This window comes from Myotis lucifugus, unplaced genomic scaffold, assembly GCF_000147115.1.
Source record: "Myotis lucifugus unplaced genomic scaffold, Myoluc2.0 scaffold_225, whole genome shotgun sequence".
Lineage (NCBI taxonomy): Eukaryota > Metazoa > Chordata > Mammalia > Chiroptera > Vespertilionidae > Myotis > Myotis lucifugus.
The window spans coordinates 682,130-704,970 of NW_005871273.1; the positions used below are offsets into that span (position 1 = coordinate 682,130).

General features: G+C 45.8%; 1 protein-coding gene and 1 pseudogene across 5 annotated transcripts in view; one reads left to right on the plus strand and one right to left on the minus strand.

Annotated features, from left to right (window-relative positions):
• The window catches only part of LOC102432456, a 38,824-nt pseudogene extending 37,737 nt beyond the window's left edge, over positions 1 to 1,087 (plus strand).
• Positions 1 to 22,841, minus strand: part of NTM (neurotrimin) — an 846,452-nt gene that overhangs the window by 313,592 nt on the left and 510,019 nt on the right. The window lies entirely within an intron of this gene.

The window sequence follows — 22,841 nt, forward strand, 5'->3', positions numbered from 1 at the left end:
CGGGCCCAGAGGTAGTGTCCCCTTGCCTGCTGACAAACGAGTCCATCAGGTAGGACTTTTAATAGACACAAAGCGCAGTATGAGACGCGGTCGTGGAGAAACAGTTAAAAATAATCGTGGGGAGAACGAAGAAGGTGGAAGGCTGTGTCCCACACCTGAAAGCTGTACTCACAAGGCCTTTCCGCTTCCCTTCAACGCGATGGCAAAAGTGGGCAGAAGAAGAAGTGGACTTTCCGCAGTTCACCTACCGGGGCGTGGAGCTCCAGCAACTGCTTGGCATGTCTTTGGAGCAGCTGATGCGGCTGTGCAGTGACCTATGGCGGCGGTGGCTGCTGCTGAACCCGGGCCTGTGAGGGAAGCAGCACCCGCTGCTGAAGCACCTGCGCGAGGCCAAGCAGGAGGCGCCGCCCACGGAGAAGCCACAGGTGGGGAAGACACACCTGCAAGACCTGATTATTCTGCCCGAGGTGGTGGGCAGCACGGTGGGCGTGTACAATGGCAAGACCTTCTACCGGGTGGAAATCAAGCCTGAGATGATGAGCCACTACCTGGGGGAGTTGTCCATCACCTACAAGCCAGTGGAGCACGGCAGGCCTGGCATTGGAGCCACCCACTCCTTCTGCAATACAAAGTACACTTACCTTAGTAAAAAAAAAAAAAAAGGAGGGGGTGGGGCTTTCAGCCCAGCCAGTGTGTCTCAATGGTTGGGCGTCGACCTATGAACCTGGAGGTCATGGGTTCAATTCCTGGTCAGGGCACATGCTCGGGTTGTGTGCTCAATCCTCAGTGTGGGGCATGCAGGAGGCAGTTGATCAATGATTCTCTCTCATCACTGATGCTTCTCTCTCTCTTTCCCTCTCCCTCCCTCTCTGTAATCAGTAAGAATACATTTTTTAAAATGCCATTTGTAGAGGAGAGGTGTGACTTATACAAATGAAAAGGAAACCATCACACCTGTGCCCTGTTACAAATCATCTAGCCCAGCCACATCCTCACAGCTCACACTCTTACTGCAGCACGTGGGGGCAGCCAGCAAGGCCCCGAGCCAGTGCAGAGTGAAGAGGCCAACTCTGAGGAGGCCAGATGAGGTCCTTATGGTAGAGACACACAAAAGGGGCCACCATTCTCCCCTCCCTGAGCCCTTGGCCTGCTCTGCCTTATGCACTTGGGGATAGCTCCCCTCTGTAACCTTCCCACTCTCAAGAAACAGTTGTCAAAGATGATGCTGAGATTAGAGCAGTGGTTCTCAACCTCGGCTGCACATTAGAATCACCTGAGAATCTTTTTAAAATCCTGATTTCTGGGCCTCGTCCTCCAGAAATTCTGTTTCTTTGTTACTAATGTTGTGGCCTCACCCCATAACAAAGAAACAGAATTTCCGGAGGATGAGGCCCAGAAATCAGGATTTTAAAAAGATTCCCAGGTGATTCTAATGTGCAGCCAAGGTTGAGAACCACTGGGCTAGAGGGTGCCTTAGACACCAAGTCTTCAGTGGCATGGTCCCTGTACTTCCGGACAACACGTGCCATGGAAGAAGCAGGACTCAGCTCCCAAACTGGTTTGATTCCTGGTTCCATCTCTCTGTGATGTGGGCAAATCGTCTCACCTGGTTAGGGCTTAGTGTCTTTATTCTCAGGAAATGGGGGGAGATCTTCACATGATCATTGTGAGAATTCATTCTGATTAAAGTAATAAAAGTGAATTTAAGCTGTAAAGCAATCTAGTTGATAAAAATCTAGTCACCGTGTGTCAGGCAAGCTACTTTACATATGTTGCTTTTAATCGCTTCCTGTATAAGGTGGTATGATTGCAAGTATTTAACAGGCAAGGGATCTGGGGGGATGGTCACATTTCCATCTTTCTGTAAGCATGAACTCGGATTTATATGTCTCACACTTTATCTCCCACGTTCTGAACATGCTAAGAATGAGCTCCGTGCCCTCCACGGTTCAGATGGAAACTGGTTTTCTGAAATACTGAAAACTCAGTGTCTATTTTCCCTTTCTACCGCTGTCAGCTAGGCCCCAGGAGGCAAAGCATTATGAACCATGGCCATGCCTCAAGCCGTTAAAAAAAAAAAGACACACAAAAGAAAAACAGAGAAAATAACACAAAGACCTTCTTTCAGGCTTAAATTATGTTTTCTTTTCTATTGATCCGGTGATTTGTGTTTTGAACTGAGTGAAAGGAAAATTGGTTTTGCTGTCTCCCCTTCTTCTTTATCTTCCCCCTGTTCCCCGCTCCCCTCCATCCCTTCTGCCCTGGTTCTGGTCCGGGTCCTCATTATAGCTTCATGAGGCTCCTGTGCCAACTCCTGACTGGTCCTCCCAGGCCACCTGCCATAGGACACCAGAGTGGCATCTGTACAAAGCAGGCAAACAAAACAAGCCCAGTTGAGATTTTGTTACTCCTATTCTCAAAAAAAAAAAAAAGCTCCCCATCGATCCAAAAATAATGTTTCAAACCATGAGTAGGGCATTTGAGACCTATGATTTTTGGACCTCTTCTCTTCTCTCTCTGGTGGTCCATTCTAATCTCAGGGTTTTATTTATTTAAAAAAATATTTGTATTGATTTCAGAGAGGAAGGGAGAGGGGGTGATGGATAGAAACATCAGTGATGAATGAGAGTCATCAATTGGCTGCCTCTTGCACGCCCCATACTGGGGATCAAGCCCACATCCTGGGCCTGTGCCCTGACTGGAAATCGAACCGTGACCTCCTGGTTCATAGGTCAATGCTCAACCACTGAGTCACACTGGCCGGGCTCTGATCTCATGGTTTTAAATGCCAACTATGTGCTCATGGCTTCCCAGTGTAAACCTCCTGCCTGGACATCTCCCTTAAGTTCCAACCTCATTTAAATTCATCTACCCACTTGACACATCCACTTGGATATCTCATAATCATCTCATGGTGCAAAAGATAACTCCTTATCTTTTCAACAAACTTGTGTGGCCACAATATGCCCATCCCAGATCTGGGCAACTTGGCCCAGAGCCTTTGATTAAACCTTGGTTCCTCTATTTCTCTAACGCTCTGTATCAAATGCATCAGCAAATCTTCCTGGCCCTTCCTTCTATAAGTATCTGGAATTTGTCCCTATCATGCCCGTTGAAACCATCTTCCTCAGCATCACCAGTGGCTTGGACGACTGCAGCTACCTCCTAGCTGGTCCCCTGCTGCCACACCTATCCCCACATAGCAGCCTGAGGAATCCTTTTCAAACCTATGTCACCTCTCTGCTCAAGATCATCTTATTTCTCTCATGGTGACACAGTCCTGGAGGCCTGACATGATCTAGACTGCTGTCACCTCTGACCTCCAACCTTGCCCCACCCAATGTACCTTTGCCACACTGACTTCTGGCTGCCCATGAGTATCCCAGGTTCACCTGTGTCCTACAGTCTTACACAACCCATTCCCTCTGCCTGGAATTAATTCCCTAGACCAGTGGTCGGCAAATTGCGGCTCGCGAGCCACATGCGGCTCTTTGGCCCCTTGAGTGTGGCTCTTCCTAAGCCTTAGGAGTCCCCTAATTAAGTTAATAACAATGTACCTATCTATATAGTTTCAGTTTAAAAAATTTGGCTCTCAAAAGAAATTTCAATCGTTGTACTGTTGATATTTGGCTCTGTTGATTAATGAGTTTGCCGACCACTGCCCTAGACAAATGTTAATCATCCCATTAGCTCTTTCAAGTCACTCAAATGTCACCTTCCAGAGATTTACCCTAAAATGGTATTGCCCCTTCCTCTGTATCTCATTCTACTATTTTGCTCTTTTTTTTAGTAATAAGTCATCAGCATTTATTACTTTTTGCATTCTGCATAATTTACTTGTTATATTTAGTTCCTGCATCTCTTCACTAGAATGTTAAGATCCATAAGGGCAGGTGTATTTACCTGTTTATTCCCTGACATATCTTAAGCCCTTTTGGCAAGGACTAGCCATAGTTACCACTGACTAAACATTTGTTAAATGGATGCATGAATGAAGGAGTGAATAAATGAATGAATGAGGATCCATTCTGTTTTAGCAATCTTATCTTCCACTACTTTCTTCTGCCTAGGATCAAGCTAGAATAAACTGTTGTTCTTTATCACAAAGGGACACACTGTACTTTTGATTATACTAGTCAACCTCCCAACATCAGCTCCAGACAAATACAATTTGTATTTTTAGATTCAACTCAACTATAATTCCTTCCCTCCTTCCCACTCTTCTTTCCTTCCCTCCTTTTTTCCTTCCTTCATTTCTCCCTCCCTCCTTTGCTGCCTCCATCCCTCCTCCCTCCATCTCTTCCTTCTTTCCCATGTTAGCATATTTTATGCAGTATTTACTATGTCAGCTACTGTAGATTTGAAAAATCAGTCACAGCCCCACCTTCAAGTAGGTTGTCATCTACTGAAGATTTCCCCAATGCCTCTGCATGAGTAAATCACCCTAATGTTGCACTTTGGGGGTGGCAGCTTGGGGGGGCAGGGGTGAAAGAACACATAGACCTAAGGGTTATAAGAAACAGCATGCACAGACCAGCGCCACCGCTTAGCAATGCGTTTACTCAGAGCACTAAACCTTGGACGCTTCTGTTTCCTCTTCAATGACGGTAATAATTCCTGCCTCAAAGTGTTATTTGATAATTAAACAAAAGAACAATTAATAAGAATATGCAAGATGTTATATACTACCTATAATAATAAATAAAATAAATGATAATTAAAGAGTATGCAAATGCCTGTTTAGCATATACTTGGCATTCAAACATTAAGTCCCTTTCCCTTTTCCTCCAAAGCCCAGCAGATACTCAATCCTTGATTAGGACCCTTATTTTACTTTGCCTCACAGTTTAATTACTTGTCTGTGTCCCATGAGATGTTGAGCTCCTTGAGACCAACACAGTATATGGATTCGCATGCTGTAGATTTCAATTCCTGAGAGATAAGGAATACATCTTTCCTTTCCGTATTCCCCTCATTTGTCCTCATGCTTCTACTGTCCTTCCCATATTCCTCTGTCTTTTCAAACTCCTTTTCTCCCCCATGTCTTTATTTTTCATTTCACCCTTCTTAATACATTATTTCTCTCTTATTCTTAACATGTTCCCCACACTTCCCCCCACCCTACCCCCTTCCCTGGCCCCACGGCCTCACTCCCCTCCTCTTGTTCCCTAGGTTACGGCACAATCTTCCCTTCCCTCTCCTCTTGATCATCACTCTCTGTCAGGCTCCTGTCCTCTCAGGCCAGGCGGAGGAAGGTTTATTGATCTCCTGGTAATGCCCGAGTGCCTCTGAAGGTTAAGGTCAACAAGAGTAAAGCATCCTGCTGAACCACAAAACCTAAACTCGACTTCAGTAGGAGCGGGTATCAATTATTCAGAGCTGTCAGATCGCAGGGCACTCACCATCTGGTGATACTGAGTAGGAAAATATGGGATGATTACAGGGAAAGTTAGTGTGGGGAAGGCCAATAAAACGAGGCTGGTGTCTCAACCCAGGGAACCCACCCTGGCTGCCAGGAGGTAGGCAATAAAGGTAAGAGTTGGCCACTTGCCGTGGGGAAATGATGCCCAGTAGACTCCCATAATGAAGAGATGCCAGTAAAGAAGCTATTAAGGCCCCACAAGGTCTCCTGGGCTTTGAATCTATTTCTTTTTTCCCGTAACCCCATGCATAGCTGGCCTTAATTTCTCTACTTGCTAAATAATTAGGCACCTGAGGTTTATGAATCCTACATAAATCAAAATAAACTCGGGTAATGGGGGGTTTGTTTGTCACTTCTGTGATGCCCCGGCTCACTTTGCTGATGTTTTAGAGGCTCCTGGGCCATCTCAACAATACAAGGGTGGAGTACTTTCATTAAAAATGCACAGCAAACAAAAAGCTGTGAATTAGGAGTCTGGAGGAGGTCTCATCAAGCTTACTCCTTCCAAAGAAACATGTGCCTTAGAGTAAATGACATATCAAAGTAGATATCACTCATGGGCCATCCCAACTCACCTCCAAAGCCTTTGCAAGGCAGTTTCCCTACTGGACAAACCTCTTCCCCCACCTTCCACTGGTTCATCCTCAGTCACCGTTAGGACTGTCCTTAGATGTCACTTCCTCTGGGATGCCCTTCAGTCTGGCTCAGAAACTCCCCCCCCCCACCACCACCCAGATGATTCCAGTTCCTCTTGTATTATAAAACCAGTGAATTCATGACACTGTGTGGTCACTCCACTGGAAGCAGTATAAGACAGAGCAGGGAGAGCACAAACTCAGAAACTTCTTTGTTTGAATCCTGATTCCATCACCCCCTCTCTCAGTATCCCCATTGTCTAATCTGTAAATAAGAGAATAAAAGCAATAGTATCTACTTCAAAGTGTCATTTTGATTATCTTAATGGGAATTACTTACAAAAGGCCTTGGGTAGAGTGAGCACCGTATAAGTGTAGCCACCATTATTATTTTGCCTATTGAAGCTTTGGCAGGGAAGACACCATCACTATGTTATTTATTATGTATTTTCTGCCTATTCCAGAGTCTAGAGGACTTGCTGAATCTGGGTTGCTTTCAAACCAGAACGAGAGCCCTGGCAGTCACCTGCCCAGTGACTCTGGTTTGGATCCAGGAAAAATCTGCCATGGGTCACTTATGTTTCTGCCCATCTTAAAAGCAGAGGACCTGCCCATCTTTTCACAGATATGTGTAGAATAAATAACCTTAGAAGAATGAGGCAGTGTCTCCCTCCTGAGCAGAAGATATGTTTCCTTTCATGCCCACATACTAAGGGTAGCATCTCCCTTACTTGGTTCTTGGTAACACTCTCCTCGATGAGTCTTATCGCATAGTTACTAACTCTTGGACTGTTGTCAACAGCCTAGCCATTTTGTCACTTAGAAAACTGTGAGCTGTGGAAACAAATCACAAAGCGACTAATCAAACCACCGGGGTCACTCATGGATGCCCACGGCAAGGGTCAGCTCTTTCATGAGACCAACTGCAATCAAGTTGCACCAGCTTTATGGATGCCACTGCTGTCTGGACCCATCGCTGCACTAGACATGGCAACGCATCCTAGACTGGGCACATAGGAATGGGCTCTGTTTCCAATGCAAGGGCTACCACGTGACTCCTGCAGGAAGCTGGCCGATGCCACCCTGCATGGTGCATCTGCCGGGAGGCTGACTGTATCTGGACATTTGACTGCCCCCCCCACTTCAGAGCCACTGACGCTGCCTCACTACAGTGCACACTTTCTCAGAGGGCAGTGTTGCTAGTCCGGTATAGTCTGTTAATTCCAGCCACAATGCCTCTGGCCCTTGAAACTAACCTGGGTTTTGTGTTTTCTTGAGCTTTCTAGAGCCTCTGCTGTCCAAATGCTGCACCTTTTATCATGAAAGCAGTTCAACAAAGGACTGACAGTTAGGGTACTGGATGGGCCTGTATGCTCCCTATCAGCCGCAGGCATTTGAAACTACTGACTGTTGGCAGAGCCTCCAAAACATGGAATAAGAAAGATTTCCTCTGCCTCCTCCCAGGACACACAGCTTAATACAGTGGTTCTCAACCTGTGGGTCGTGACCCCTTTGGTGGTCGAACGACCCTTTCACAGGGGTAGCCTAAGACCATCCTGCATATAAGATATTTACATTATGATTCATAACAGTAGCAACATTATAGTTAGGAAGTAGCAACGAAAATAATTTTATGGTTGGGTCACAACATGAGGAACTGTATTTAAAGGGCCAGAAGGTTGAGAACCCCTGTATAGGTCACTTTGGTTCTTGAAATGTGGCTGTTCCAAGAAAGAGATCATCTCTTTTCACCTACTTCCTGGATAATGAACAGGACAAAATAAATGGGCGGGGGGGGGGGTTATTCTATAAGCCTGTCCTGAAAAGCCAAGGATTCGCCCTAACGTTTCCTGGGCATGATGGTCTCTCTTTCCCTGATGACTATGCCAGGCCAGCCGGGTTGGTTCACCCTCTGGGGAGCAGTCTGTCCGAATGGGACCCAGAGGATTCAACCTTCATTCCTGTTTAGCCTCCTGGATCCCTCGTTGGTCTGACACGGTCACAGAGCCAAAGGATAACAACCATGTAGTTGAGTTGACTCTTGTCACAAACCCTCTGCAGTGGGAACATAAGGCATCTCTGTGCTATGAAAATGGCCTTAACCCTCTTGCACCTGACTCTTCTACATTAAATTACCAAAAAAAAAACTAGATACAAACAAGAGATAACTGGAAAAGGTAAAGTTATAGCTACGGGATATGACACACCAATTCTGTAGCGGGAGAGCAAACCTCAGACCCTGGGGACCTCAGACCCTGGGAATTCAAGGAGGAAGGGATATGAGTCGTCTTTGTCTTTTAGACCTGACTGTGGAGCCGTCTTCATGAGGGAAATGACCTAGTGTGGCTCTTCCTGATTGCTGCAAACACCTTAATTTAACCGACCGCTGGGACTGCCATCCCACTCCTGGTGGCTCTGACCACGATTTGATCACAACTCTGCCTGTCTTTACAGAAACGTTGATCAGAACCTGTAGCCGGGGATGGCCCAGCTCCCGCCACTCTCTGTCAACATCCTCAGCTGCCTGCCCCACAGCCTTCCCATAGTCACACAAACTGAGGGAGCATGGATAGAGCATCTACCTCGGCCAGACACATCACCCTCTTAGAACTTGAAGGACAGTTTGATTTATTTATTATTTTTTAAATATATTTTTATTGATTTCAGGGAGGGAGGGAGAGGGAGAGATAGAAACATCATTGATCGGCTGCCTCCAGCATGCCCCACACTGGGGATCGAGCCCACAACCTGGGCATGTGCTCTGGCCAGGCATCGAACCGTGACCACCTGGTTCATAGGTTGACGCTCAACCACTGAGCCACACAGGCTAAGCAACAGTTTGATTTAAAGTAGTTCCTGTCACTTGCTGGGCCAGGAGTAAGAAGTCCTCTGTTCTGACCTAGAAGCCTCGTGTCTGCTGCTAGTAGCATCCCTGAGACTTGGCAGACCACCTTGTCAGCACGACTGTCAGGTAAAATCTCAGACCCTCCACAGTTCTTGACTAGGGCACCGAGATGCCTCCACGGGTAGGAGCTCCTGTCTCTCTTCCAAAAGGTGCCCCCCCCCCCGCCGCCGTTATGCTGATCATAAAGCTCACAGAGCGCCCGCAGGGAGTGACAAGCACGCTCCATAGTGGGACAAAAGCAGCATAGACAGGCTGGGCACCTCTCAATGCCTACCTTCCCCTACTGTGCTGAGACCCACCGAGTTGCTGGGTTTGGGGAATAACAAATATCACATTACAGAATGCAATTCCGCTCATCAACTTCCACTGAAATTTAATGCGTCACCTTCAAAGCTCATCCGTTTCAGATACAGAAAACTAAGCGGGTGAAAGGAGCGAGTACTGTATGTGCATGTGCATGCCTGTGTGTGTATTTCGCTGAGATCAAAGTCATTGGCTTCAGGTTGACATCACAGAACAAATACATGTGTGTCTTTCCTAATGTGATTTTCTCACTGATGAATAGAACTGTACAGACGTTCTTGAAGTCAGCACTAAATGGTGACTTCAGATTCAGTACCTGCACTTTGGCTTACCTGGGTGCTACTCTTTGTGGCCCGGGTATCTCCTCACTCCACCCGGCGTGGTAATTACTCCCACCACCCAGCGGGCTCCGGGACTTCATAGCAGAGCACCGAGTGTGAGCAACCCCCTTCCCTGCCCTCTGCCACTCTCCCCGGGGCGCGGAGTCACCCAGGAGTAATCTCCCGGCGCCTTTTCCTTCTGTGTCTGTAAAGGCGGCTAAATTAGGTCGAATGTGTGGGATTAAGTCCACCTCATAAAATTTGCTTTGAGAAAATCTCAGATCCATTAATGCTTCATAAAAATTTTATAAGGTTTCTGCTAAAGGAAGGAAAACAAACAGAGGTGGTGCTGGCATCGAGGCGCTTTTTAAATCAAACATTCTCTCTCTAATGCATTCTTTTTACGGCACCAATCAGAAAAGCAATCAAGCATGAAGCCTTCGCTTCCTTGGCTTCCACTCCTCAAGCAAAGTGTCCAGGATCTTTAAAAATGGGGGAAATACACACACACACACACACACACACACACACACATGCATACACACACACACACACATCCCTGAAAGCAATCTCTACTCCAAAAAGTCTGTATTAATATTAAAACTCCACACCCTCCAATTTGAGATTAGGAACATGGGATAAGATGATAAATTAAACTTCCCTCTTCCTAAATGGCCCGGGGTGGGAGAGGGACGCATAGGAAGAGCAGATGTTTAAAACTAGTGGGATGACAGCCCTAACCAGTTTGGCTCAGTGGATAGAGCGTTAGCCTGCGGACTCAAGGGTCCCAGGTTCGATTCTGGTCAAGGGCATGTACCTTGGTTTCGGGCACATCCCCAGTGGGGGGTGTGCAGGAGGCAGCTGACCGATGTTTCTCTCTCATCGATGTTTCTAACTCTCTATCCCTCTCCCTTCCTCTCTGTACAAAAATCAATAAAATATATTTTTTTTTAAAAACTAGTGGGATGACAATTAAAATAGCCTTACATGTATTACCTTTACTGGTACTTGTAATGCATGCCCAGCAAACAAAAATAAAATAAATTGTATCCAAAACTTTGAAGTCCACTTAATAAATGTCTTATGTATAAAAGTTTGTGGGAAATGTTATTGTAATAATTTTATGAGACTACAATAAATGTTATACCAAAAAAAAAACACCCTGAATATAGGCAGTAAAAGAAAGGAAATGATGGCTCATTTCACTTTTGCATATAAATGTAAAATCATAAAGAAAATACTATTTAATGATATATCATGATTATATAGGTGCATACGCAAAATACAGGATAAAGATTAAAGTTAACTTTTTTAATCTATATAAAAAAAAAAAACACCTGAAACTAAATCCAATGTCATTTTTACTAGTCAAACTCTGGATGCAATCTCTCAAATTCGGAACAAGATGAGGATGTCTATGTGTTGGGAAGTTTTGAAGGTCTGATAATGAATCCAGTTTTTTATTCATCAAAATCCTAGCAGTTTATACATTTTTAAGAAGTACATTTCTTTCACTCATGTTTGATATGAGATAAAATATAGGTTTTCAAATTTTTATTTATTGATTTTGGAGAGAGAGAGAGAGAGACACTGATTCGTTGTTCCCCTTATCTATGCAATCATTGGTTGATCCCTGTATGTGTCCTGACCAGGGATCGAACCCACAACCTTGATGTATCAGAACAATGCTCCAACCAACCGAGCTCCCCACAAGGTTAGAATTTCGCTTTTAATAATAAATAATACTCTTGTCTTGATATGGTGTTTTAATTTGTGTCTTTTCATTACATTCTGTTTATTTGAAATGTGTGGGGTTTTGTGTTTTTGTGTGTGTGTTTTTCACTTGTCTTGAATTCCCTTCCCAAACATGTCCTGTCTTACTAAACTTTTTAAGTAACCAACTTTGAAAATAAAATAAAGCAAAATTTAAAATAGAATGAATGGCAGTAAGCATGTTTATAAGGTTTCTATTCAAGAAGGAAAACAACACCCTAACCGGTTTGGCTCAGTGGATAGAGCGTCAACCTGCGGACTAAAAGGTCCCAGGTTCGATTCCGGTCAAGGGCATGTACCTTGGTTGCAGGCACATCCCTAGTAGGAGGTGTGCAGGAAGCAGCTGATTGATGTTTCTCTCTCAACAATGTTTCTAACTTTCTATCCTCTCTCCTCCTCTCTGTAAAAAATCAATAAAATATGTTTTTTTTTAAAAAAGAAGGAAAACAAACAGAGGCGGGTCCTAGGGTCCAGGATGCATGAGCGCCGTGATGCTGCAGGAAGCTGTTTCTCAACCATTTAACACAGTGACATCAGCAGGAAGGGGAGCCGGGCCGCTCCGCAGCTCAGCAGCCCAGCAGCCCTGTGTCCAGAGCAGGGCAGCCTGGAGCAGGGCTGCAGCTGAACTTCCAGGGGGACAAAAGGGCCTCTAGAATGAGGCTGTTGGGGAACTGGCTTCCAGGGATGAACAGAAACTGTAACCCTCCCTGCCCTTCTTCCTCCAAAGCCAGGGACTGCGGAAACTTGCTTTCCCATAAGAAACAAGTGACTAAAATCCAGAAGCAATCAGAATGCTGCCAAACAATGGTGAGGTGTTCCCTCTTAGCTTTCATATATATTATAATTTCCTGGTCCTCAAAACAGCCCTGTGACATGAGGCAACTGTAATAACGGGGAAAGAAAACAAGATTCGCACTAAAATAAAAACTGGGGTTGAAATCCGAGCACAGCCTCCGAGTCGCTTATAGGACCTCAGGCTGCTCCCAACCTCAGCGACCACCTATGTAAACTAGGGTGATAGTCTCTCCTTCACTTTAAGTGAAATATTAAGTGAAATGACCGGCAGGCCGCGAAGCAGACGGCGCAGAGTAGGCGCGTGAGGAAGAGAAGTGTGACCAGACATCCTTCTGGACAGTTCGGGAAGCTGATTAATGACAGAGGCAGAGCCTTGGATTCACTCTCTCTGCCAATTCCAAGCCCCAGGCGCTGTTAATTATGGGACGAGGCTTCCAGCGCTTTCTGGCTGATACTGCCCCGCACAGACGAGGCTGACCTTGGAGGAAAGGGGCAAGGCGGGGAGGACGCGCACCCGTGCCCGGTCTCCATCAGTTAGGGCTAGGCACCCAGCTAGGGAAGAAATGCAAATGGAAGAGACTGGGAAGGAAGCTAACAAATGCAATGCGAGAACGCTGTCCCTGCGCTGGAAGGAAGGTTCTGTGCGGGTCCAACCCATCTGGAGAGGAATAGTAAGGGGAACCTGTGTTCAGCAAGTAGCCCAAAGGCTAGGACACTTCTCAAGGTTTCCTCGGGCCTAAGAGCCACCCTGTTTTACCAAAGTGCAAAGCTGGCCGGAGCCCCAGAGTCATAATAAAGTGCCCTCAACTGTCTAGAGAAGTCTGCTGTCACCTCTGCAGAGAAGAAATCACTTCAAGCATCAAGCCCTCGTCTTTTCCAGCTCCCTCCACTCCCAAAAGTCTTGTCACTGCAGATGGCTCTTACCTTATGTCTATTTTTTTTAATATATTTTGATTGATTTCAGAGAGGACGGGAGAGGGGGAGAAGGACAGAAACATCAATGATGAGAGAGAATCATCGATTGGCCCCTTCTTGAACATCCCCTACTGAGGATCCAGCCCAAAACCCGGGCACGTGCCCTTGACTGGAATCAAGCCCGGGACTCTTGAGTCTGCAGGCTGACGCTCTATCCACTGAGCCAAACCGGCCAGGCTCATCAGGTGTCTAATGGCTAGACGTTCCAATGCCCGAGGTCGCTATGCCCGCTCACATGTGGGGGCCCTGTCTTCTTGTTGCCAATCAGATAGGGAAGTGGAAGGGAACCACGGTCCCGAGCAGAAGTGACATCAGCCTGTGGGATTCCCCACCCGCTCCGCCCGCCTCGCACCAGGTCTCCACAGTGCAGGCTAATGCAGGTCTGCGGCCTCTGCGGCAACGCCCGTTCGAAAGGAAATCGATGGCAGACTCCCTGACTCCAGGGGCCAGACATCCCAGAGACACCGCTGCCCGCCTGGCCCTGGGCCTCCACCAGCCGCCTCGGAAAGGAGCGCCTCCGCTCAGCCTCTGCCCCCACGGGTTTTGTAAATAATTCAGCGAGACAAGGAGGGAGCTATCTTAAGAACAGGCTGCCTGGCCCCAGCATCCTTAGACGTCACCGGGTGCCCCTCTGGTCATTTTCTGATGTTATTTTGGAAAAGCTGAAGCCTGGGCTTTATGTTTAGGAGAGGAATGTTATGGTGTCAGTGAGCTAGGGTAGGATGTGTCCCTGGTGTGACACTTGTACAAAATGACACTGTCATTATGTCACAATGCAGCATTGGAGGGGAGGGGAGGAGCAGCGGGAGGGGCACATTTCTTCCAGCTTTCCTTTTTAAAAAAAATATATTTTATTGATTTCACAGAGAGGAAGGGAGAAAGACAGAGAACTAGAAACATCGATGAGAGAGAAACATCGATCAGCTGCCTCCTGCACACCTTCCACTGGGGATGTGCCCGCAACCAAGGCACATGCCCCCGACTGGAATCGAACCTGGGACCCTTCAGTCCGCAGGCCGACACTCTATCCACTGAGCCAAACTGGTTACGGCCAGCTTTTCTTTTTTTAAAATATATTTTTATTGATTTCAGAGAGAGAGAGAGAGAGGGAGAGAGAGAAACATCTAAGATGAGAATCATTGATTGGCTGCCTCCTGCACGCCCTACACTGGAAATTGAGCCCACAACCCAGACATGTGCCCTGACCGGGAATCGAACCCTGACCTCTTGGTTCATAGGTCAACGCTCATCCACGGAGCCACGCAGGCTGGGCTTTCCAGCTTCTCTTGACAGAACATACTCGATATAGGATTCTCAACTAATGAGCGCATTTTCTGAAATGTATTTTTCCTTTTATCGTTTATATGTGTTTACCTTTTTTTAAAGGTTTTATCACTGCCTTTGGTTTGTAATTTGCCTCTCTGCTCATGTACATTTCCCCCTTATAGTTAAAAAAAAAATGGACACATTTGATGAGGCATATTTTCTACCTAATATATTTCCAAGAGAAAGGGAAGCTGAAAAGTTGCCATCCTGGCACTTTCAGGATCCCAGCCCCGAACCGTGGGTAGGAAACTGGGGACAAAGATCAGAGAGCCAATCAACCTGCGGGGAAAAGTTCAAACTCATTACTGTTCAAAGAAATGCAACTTAACACAGCGGCATGGCGTGCCGGCCTAGCAAACTAGCAAACCTAAACAAAATTATAGCAGTCAGCATTGATTGGGGCGGAGGCGGGCAGAGAAACGAGCAGGTGGATATGCTCCCGCTGGGAGTGCGCAGGGCTCCTGAGGGCGTTTTGACAGCAGGGATCAGCACACACTGGCTGCTTGCCTGTTCTCCCCACCGTCCCACCTGGAAGAAGTTGCCCTAAGGAAACAATCGTAGCTGTGAATAGACTTATCAACAAAGATGCGCATCTGAATGACATTTCCAACAGTAGAACAAGGGGATACAGCCTAACCGCCCAACCCCAGAGGATCAGTAAATCAATGGCGATCTATCTATAAAAGAGAATATTGTGGAGCCACAAAATTTAATTTATAACCCATGGAATGGCATGGAAAAAGATATATACGTCACATCAAGATATTATCATGTATATATTAGATAGTATAGCTTCCCGTCTGACAAAAGGATTGTGTACTGTAGAGATTCATTTTTGTAGATGGAAAATATAATTAGATGCGTAAGTCTATAAGATGCAGAAAGCATATATCTACACCACTATGTAAACAACGATGAGCATTTTGGATGGGGAATTACAGATGGCTTTAAATGAGTGTGTTTTTTGTTCGTATCCGTGTTTCCTAAAACTTTCCACAACAAACACATAATGATTTTCTTTCCTAAGACAACGTAATGTGTTCTATAAAGGTTGATTGAGCACACACTCTATGCCAGACACGACTGTACCCGGGAGAAGTCGCTTCCATCAGGCACACAGGCCCTGGGGAGGCGCTGATGGCCAGGGAAGAACCTGCCTGACCCTGATCCAGCACTGGGAGCCCTGAGTAAGCCACTGTTGGCCCCATGATGGCCCAGTGAGTGCGGAAGCATAGCGGGCGCCTCCCCGCAGAGGTTGGGCCTCTGCACATGTCCAGGTGAAGGCGTGGCCAGCAGCGGGGTGTTCTTAAGCTGTAGCAGCTGTGCCCCTTCTTCTGGGGCCTGGGTTGCAGCACAGCAGGCTGGTCCTGCACCTGCCCCTCACACAGGCCCATGGAGGCTCCTTCTTGGCGGCTGAGAGAAGTCCCAGGTGCTATGGGCAATGCCTGTGTCTCCTTCCCTAAGCCCAGACCTCTGATTTGCAAACTCCCTCCAGTACCAGGAGGTATCCATCCTTTAGGATAGAACCAGGAAGGGCATCCTATGGTCACTCACAGTTCTGTCAGCATCTCACCCCAGGGCAGTGTTGGGAAGTGCTGGTGTATCCCTCTGATGGGACTTATTTCATTACAAATCATTAAATAAAAACAGACAGCTCTCCGACCAGCGAGAGGGCCTGACATTACCAGAGACAGCAAGGACGGGGCTCGGGTGGCTTCCCCAGCTCTGAGTGGCTTGGCTACAGGTCTGCATCCTCTTTTTGGCAGACCATTTCTTTCTCCTCCTCTCTTTTCTCACCTTTGATCTCTTTGTATTTTCTCCTCTCGGTTTATTAAACTCTTTTTAGCCTACCAACAATTTTTCTTTCCTACTTTGTTATCCTCTTTCTTTTTCATCAGAAAGTGAATTGCTGCTCTCCAGAAGCCTGAGTGCCTGAGGCCGTTCTGTCTTTTGTCCAGCTCTGAGCCTCAGCCAGACGTATGCTGCCCCGGCCAAGAATACCGCTGAAAACTGACCACAGAAAGCCATAAATCAAATAAAATTACCTTCCTAGTGCAAGCTCCTTCCTTTGGAGTAGGTGGTAAGAACTGTCTACTTTTCCAGAGAATTTAACGTAATTTTAATACTATATCTCACTTTATTCCATGCCTGCTAGGTAGAATAAGTGGTTTGCAAAGGCCTGTTCTTAGTACTGTGTACACACACACACACACACACACACACATACACACCATCTTGCATACCATATTCCACCCCACCCTTGTAACCAGGAAAATGGATCCCGAATTTTATTCCCAAGATAGACTGTGAAATATCTTATAAATATAGCAGGAGCCCTGGCCACCATGGCTCAGTTGGTTGAGCATCGCCTCATGCACCTAAAGGTCACCAGTTCAATTCCCAGTCAGGGCACATGCCCAGATTGCAGGCTCGATCCCTAGTCAGATATGTACAGGAGGCAGCCACTCAATATTTCTCTCACACATGGATCTCTCTCTCTCTCTCTCTTTCTCTCTCTCTCTCTCTCTCCTCTTCCCTTCCTCTCTCTCTCTCTAAAAATCAATAAAATATCTTTTAAATATCAGGATTACAGAATATATTTTGCCTCTACTTCTTTTAAAACTTAGCATCTCCTTTTCCACATTTATGCAACATCAAATAAATATCGCCATAACCCCAGACCGTTCAGTCTATTTCTGATGCCTAATCACTAACCAGTTGCTGGCTTCTCTGCCCCGCATCCTTCCTTGCCAGCAGCTGTGGGGAACTAACTGGATGGTTCTGCCAGGAGGCATGATTTTCCAACATTGGCAAAACTGACCCTAAAACACAAGTTGGTATGTTAGTCCTGTTCTTAAACCCATATGCAATCTCACCAGCAGGAACACAACAACATAATAACTCTAACTGGTCTTGCTTCTCTGTCGTCTGGGAATGGGTAGCAAAGGCAGCAGGAGAGAACAGAAGTGGCCTGGCCACCAATCAGAGCTCCACACCTGGGAACCACATTTGCCTAAAGTAGAACTTGGAGTGAGAATTCTTGTAGGAGAGTAATGAGTTCCCTCTTTTTTAATGAAAATTAATTGAGTTTGCCTCTTTTGTGTGTTGTTTTTGCCAAGGTTTACGTTGCAAAAAAACAGCCACACTTTCTAGAATGCACTGAATACACTTTCTAGAATGTACCTGAATCTAACCAGGGACCACCGTGTATGAGCACTGGCAGCTGGTGGAGATGTTTCATAGATTCCGAGACCTGCTTGCCTTCACGCAGGGAGAATCTGGGGTCACTGAGGAGAGCTGAGAGAGAGGGTGATGCTAAAATGCCTATAACTTCTTCTGCATTGATAAACAGAATATTTATAGTATATTGATTTACATATATGTACACGCAGAGGCCTATTACAGGTAAGTTTATCTTGTAGTAAGTATAGAGAACAATACAGAACTCCTGCCCTCCACGATCCTAGATCCTGGTAGTGGAGAACATATACAAATATTCAAAATACAGGGGGTGGAAAATAGCAGGTTGACCATTGGTCCTATGGAAAGTCATACAATAATTAATAAATAACAATACAAGAATAAACTCTGTGTCCTGTACTCACAACTGTAAACCTACTTTTGCCAATCCCTATATAAGTGTGAACCACATAGTAAATACCATTCAAGGTTATGTTCAGATTCAGCATTGAGGGTGCTCAGAGGAGAATGTGGTCGCTCTCAGTAAGGAGCGAAGTTGAGAATCAAGGACATGTACACAGGGACAGGGGTATTTGGTCTGGTCCTCGCAGGTGTACAGGATTTGGGGGTGGTGGGGAGACACCCCTGAAGGAGGCATCTACAGTAAGAACACAGATGCAAGAACCGAGGGCTGACAAAGAAGAACGTGTTATCAGACTTATTAGGAGTAAGACGGGGTGTTGCTACCTTGTTGGGAACTTTCGAAGGTCATATATTATCCACTAACACAAATAGCACCTCGTAACCAAGGAAGGCAGAAGTGACGTTATTGTGACTTGGGTTGGAGTCCTGCCTGTTGGTAGGTGACAATGTAGGAGGGGAGTGGTGGATGGAAGCTGGACCTTCTGAATCAGGACTGTCCCCATCTCTAGAGCCCAGACAACTCTCCTCCAAGACTCTACCTTGTCTCTGTGGAGCGCTCCTTATTCCATGGCCAGGTTAACAGGGTGGGGAGGGAGCATCCACTTCAGAGAAGGCCATCGAGTGAGAGGCAGTAACAGTGTCTCCAAACCAGCTTTTCATGGGCTCTTACTTATTATTTAATTTGGCTGCAGTGCATGGAATTAGGCTAATGGCTGTTAAGTGGCTAAGGCACAAACATGGTCCATCTGCCGAGAAGGCGCCAGGCAATTGTCTGTTTCCGAGATTAGGAAAAAAGATGAGTGAGACATACTGTTAGACTGAGAGCCTCCTCAAAAGCCTTTGTGGTCACCCCTGGATCTTATTCCTTTCCATGGTAGTGATGTTCTATGAAGAGCTCAAAGTCAGGGCCTAGCTGCTGGCCATCACCAAAGTGAAAACAAGGCTCTCCTTACCTAAGCTATAGGATATGATGGTAGAAAGAAATCTGGCAGCAGCAAGACAATTCAGTTCATTAATGAAAAAGAACAATTCTGGAACAGCTGCAATGTTCAGAGTACCGTGGAGAACACAGGACAGGATTCTGATTTCCAGGCATGTCTCATCTTAGAAGGATAAAGGGGAAGTAGAACGTGGACCAGGAGTTCCAATACGTGGCCAACTCTGCCACCATCTCCAAGAGAATGGGAAGGAGGAAGAGGAAACAAGTCAGGGAAGATTAGAAGAGAATTTGCAGATGGGGATTTTTTTTTGAGTTGGGCTTTGAAGAGAAATAATAGCTTATATTTCCAGACCACTTACCTAATGACAAGGCATCTATACACAACATCTAATTTAACCTCACAATATGCTAAATGCTCATAAGGGCGGTGACATTACTTACCCCACCAAACAGAATAGTAAACACACCTCATGGGAGGGTTCTCATTGGCCAAGCAGATTCAGGACACAACCAGATACTGTGTCCTTTCCTTAAAGCTTATGAAGGACCTAAATATGCAAAGAAGAGGATGAGGTGAAAGGGGAGTGAGGGGGCTCTTCAGACAGAGGGTATTGTATGAATGAAGCAAATGAGAGAAAACAGAGTCTATCTGGTGAAGGTGAGCTGTCTGGTCTGGCTGAAGCAGGAGTGCAGAGACAGGGCCATATGATGGAAAGAAAAGTGAAGCCAGGGTGCTGAATGCCCAGAAAACCAGGCGAGGGCACTGAGATGCCATCTAGTTGGCAACGATTTGTGTGCAGAAGAGAAAGAAGGAAGGTGCTCTGGACCACACTTCAGGAGCGTCCTCCTGGGATGGCTGATGCAAAGCTAGATGGCAATGTGATGGATTTAGAGGAAAAAGGACCAAACAGGAGGCCACTGGAGCAACCAAAACACATGGTGCTGAAAGCAAGTTTGGAAAGGGGCCGGCATCTTGATCCCCTCACCTGTGGAATGTAATATGGACAGGAAGGTGTGACAAAGTCGACCAATCCACCAGCACTAGCTAAATATTCTCTGACTATGGCCAAGCACTATGCCTGCAGCCCAACAGGGTGGTAAACAAAACCAACAGCGCAGCAATCCCTCAAGGAGTTTACACTCTAGTGAGGAAAACAGTACCAGAATTAATACAAATAGTAAATAATAGTAAGTGTGCAAAACCTGGAAGAGAGAAAGATGAGTAGATATAGAAGTCTTAACAGGTTGGAAAAATGGTGGTATGGGGCGTGAAAAGGAACAAGAAGTGCTCCTTATTCAAAAACCTGCAAGACGGACTGCGCTAGTCCTGAGCGGGTCTGGATCTGCAACTAAAACCAGGTTGGGAAGGGACTTGGGCCTCCTACAGGACTCTTCCTGATTCAAAAGAATGGACCTCAGACCATGAGAATGCGGGTCTAGGACCAGTATTCAGGGTGGACCAGGCACAAGACCCTGAATTTCCAAGGGGGGAGGAGGGAGCAAAGCTAATCAGTCCTCCAATCCCACTGGGACCTTCTTCTTGAGCAAAGCCTACCTCTTAGACTGAGATTGCTTTCCATCTAAGTAAACAGTTAAGGACAAAGGCAATGGGTGTTGGATCTGAGTCTAAGATGGTGTGTTGTTCTAGACTCTGAGGATCCAGCAGTGAGGAAAACAGAGCCATGCCCTCATGCCAAGTAGGTTCTAGTGGGGGGTGATGGGCGATAGCCAGGCAAGCAATCAACACACAGAAATATATTAGCCCTCCAGTGTCCAATGTAGCACTCTTTACAGTAGCTGAGATGTGGAAACCACCCAGAAGTCCACTGATGGGGTGAATGGATGAGGAAATGTGGTACATGCATACAACCAGATATTATTCAGCCTTAAAAGGGAAGGAAATCCTGCAGTATGCAATAACATGGATTAACCTAGAAAACATTATGTTAAATAAAATAAGCAATTACAGAAGGGAAAATACTTCATGATTCCACTTATATGAGATATGTAAAATAATCAATCTCATATAATCAGAGTGGAAGATTGGTTTTCTGAGGCTGGGTGGTGAGGAGGGGGAGGAAATGGGCAGTTGCTAATAAACTGACATAAAATCTGTTATGCAAGATGAGATCTGCTAGTATGACAATATCCCTATAATTAGCAATACTGTATTACAAATTTAAACTTTTGTTAAGAGGATAGCTCTCATGTGAAATGTTCTTACCACAATAAAACAAAATGTAAATATTAAAAATATCTGGGCAGGTCTGGTGCTAGTAAGTACTAAGGAACTGCCCAGAGTTGAGGTGGTAGTGCTGTTATATTGGTGGTCAGCGTAGGCCTCTTTAATCATTAAAAAATATTTTTATTGATTTCAGAAGGGAAGGGAATGTTTCCTCCTCTGGAGTAAGGTGGTCTTCCTTTCCTTTCCCTTCCCTTCCCTTCCTTTTCCTTTTTTCCTTCCCCTTCCTTTCTTCTTTCCTTCCATCTTTCCTTTCTCCCTTCCTCCCTCCCTCCCTCCCTCCCTCCCTCCCTTCCTTCCTTCCTTCTTTCCTTCCTTCCTTCCTTCCTTCCTTCCTTCCTTCCTTCCTTCCTTCCTTCTTTCCTTTTTTAAATATATTTTTATTGGTTTTGAGAGGAAGAGAGAGATAGAAACATCAATGATGAGAGAGAATCATTGATTGGCTGCCTCCTGCCTGCCCCCTACTGGGGATCGAGCCGCAACCTGGGAATCAAACCGTGACCTCCTGGTTCACAGGTCAATGCTCAGCCACTGAGCCACACTGTCCAGGCAGCATAGGCCTCTTTTAAAAGAAGAAAACAAGTCACAGGGGCACCAAGGGGAAGGCCTTTCCGGGCAGAGGAACAAGTGTAAGTCCTGAGGCTAAAGAGCTGAGCAGGAGGCACAATTTTCATTCAAACTTCATACCAGGGGCAAAGCTGAGAAGCCTCTGTCAACAGCAATCCTTCATCAGAGGAATGGGAACTCCATGCTTTGGTAAATGAAAATGACTAAGTTTGGTTAGTTCCCCCCAAATATATCTTTGGATATAATAATTGTGAGGCCTAATTTTTTATTATATCTTGCTCAGGGTAACCTATGGCCTTATGGACAAAGGTATAATTACACTTATCATCTTGCCACCTCATAATAAGGTAGTAGTAATAATAATAAAAATAAAATAATAGAAATTCTATTAGTAGGAACTAATATTTATTGGGTGCTTATTTCATATCAGGCTCTGTTTCATATGCTTTCAATGATTTATCGTATTTTAACCTCACTATTAACCTAAAGAGGAAAAACTGAGGCTTAAAAAAGTAAATTAGCCCAGCTTTGTAAAACAGAAATTGCTGGCTGGCCAACATGGCTCAGTGGTTGAGCATCAACCTATGAACCAGGAGTTCAAGGTTTGATTCCTGGTCAGGGCACATGGCCGAGTTGTGGGCTCAGTCCCCAGTGTGGGGCGTGCAGGAGGCAGCCAAGCAATGATTCTCTCTCATCATTGATGTTTCTCTCTCTCCCTCTCTCTGAAATCAATAAATATTTATATTTTTTAATAAAAATATATTTTTTTAAAAGTAAATTAAAATGATCACAAAACCAGTAGGTGGCACAGCCCTTACTCGTATCCAGATCTGACTGATGCCAAAGTCAATGTTATGAACGGGCATATTAACTACTCCCCACACGGGTAGCTGAATGATAGCGCTGTGTAAGGAACAAGGCCCCAGAGTGTGCAGGCAGAAAACAGCTCACAGAATCAGAACCAAGACACACCTCAGGGCCCCGTGCCTCGCAGATGTACATCATTCCAAATGCTAGTGCACACTGCATCACCCT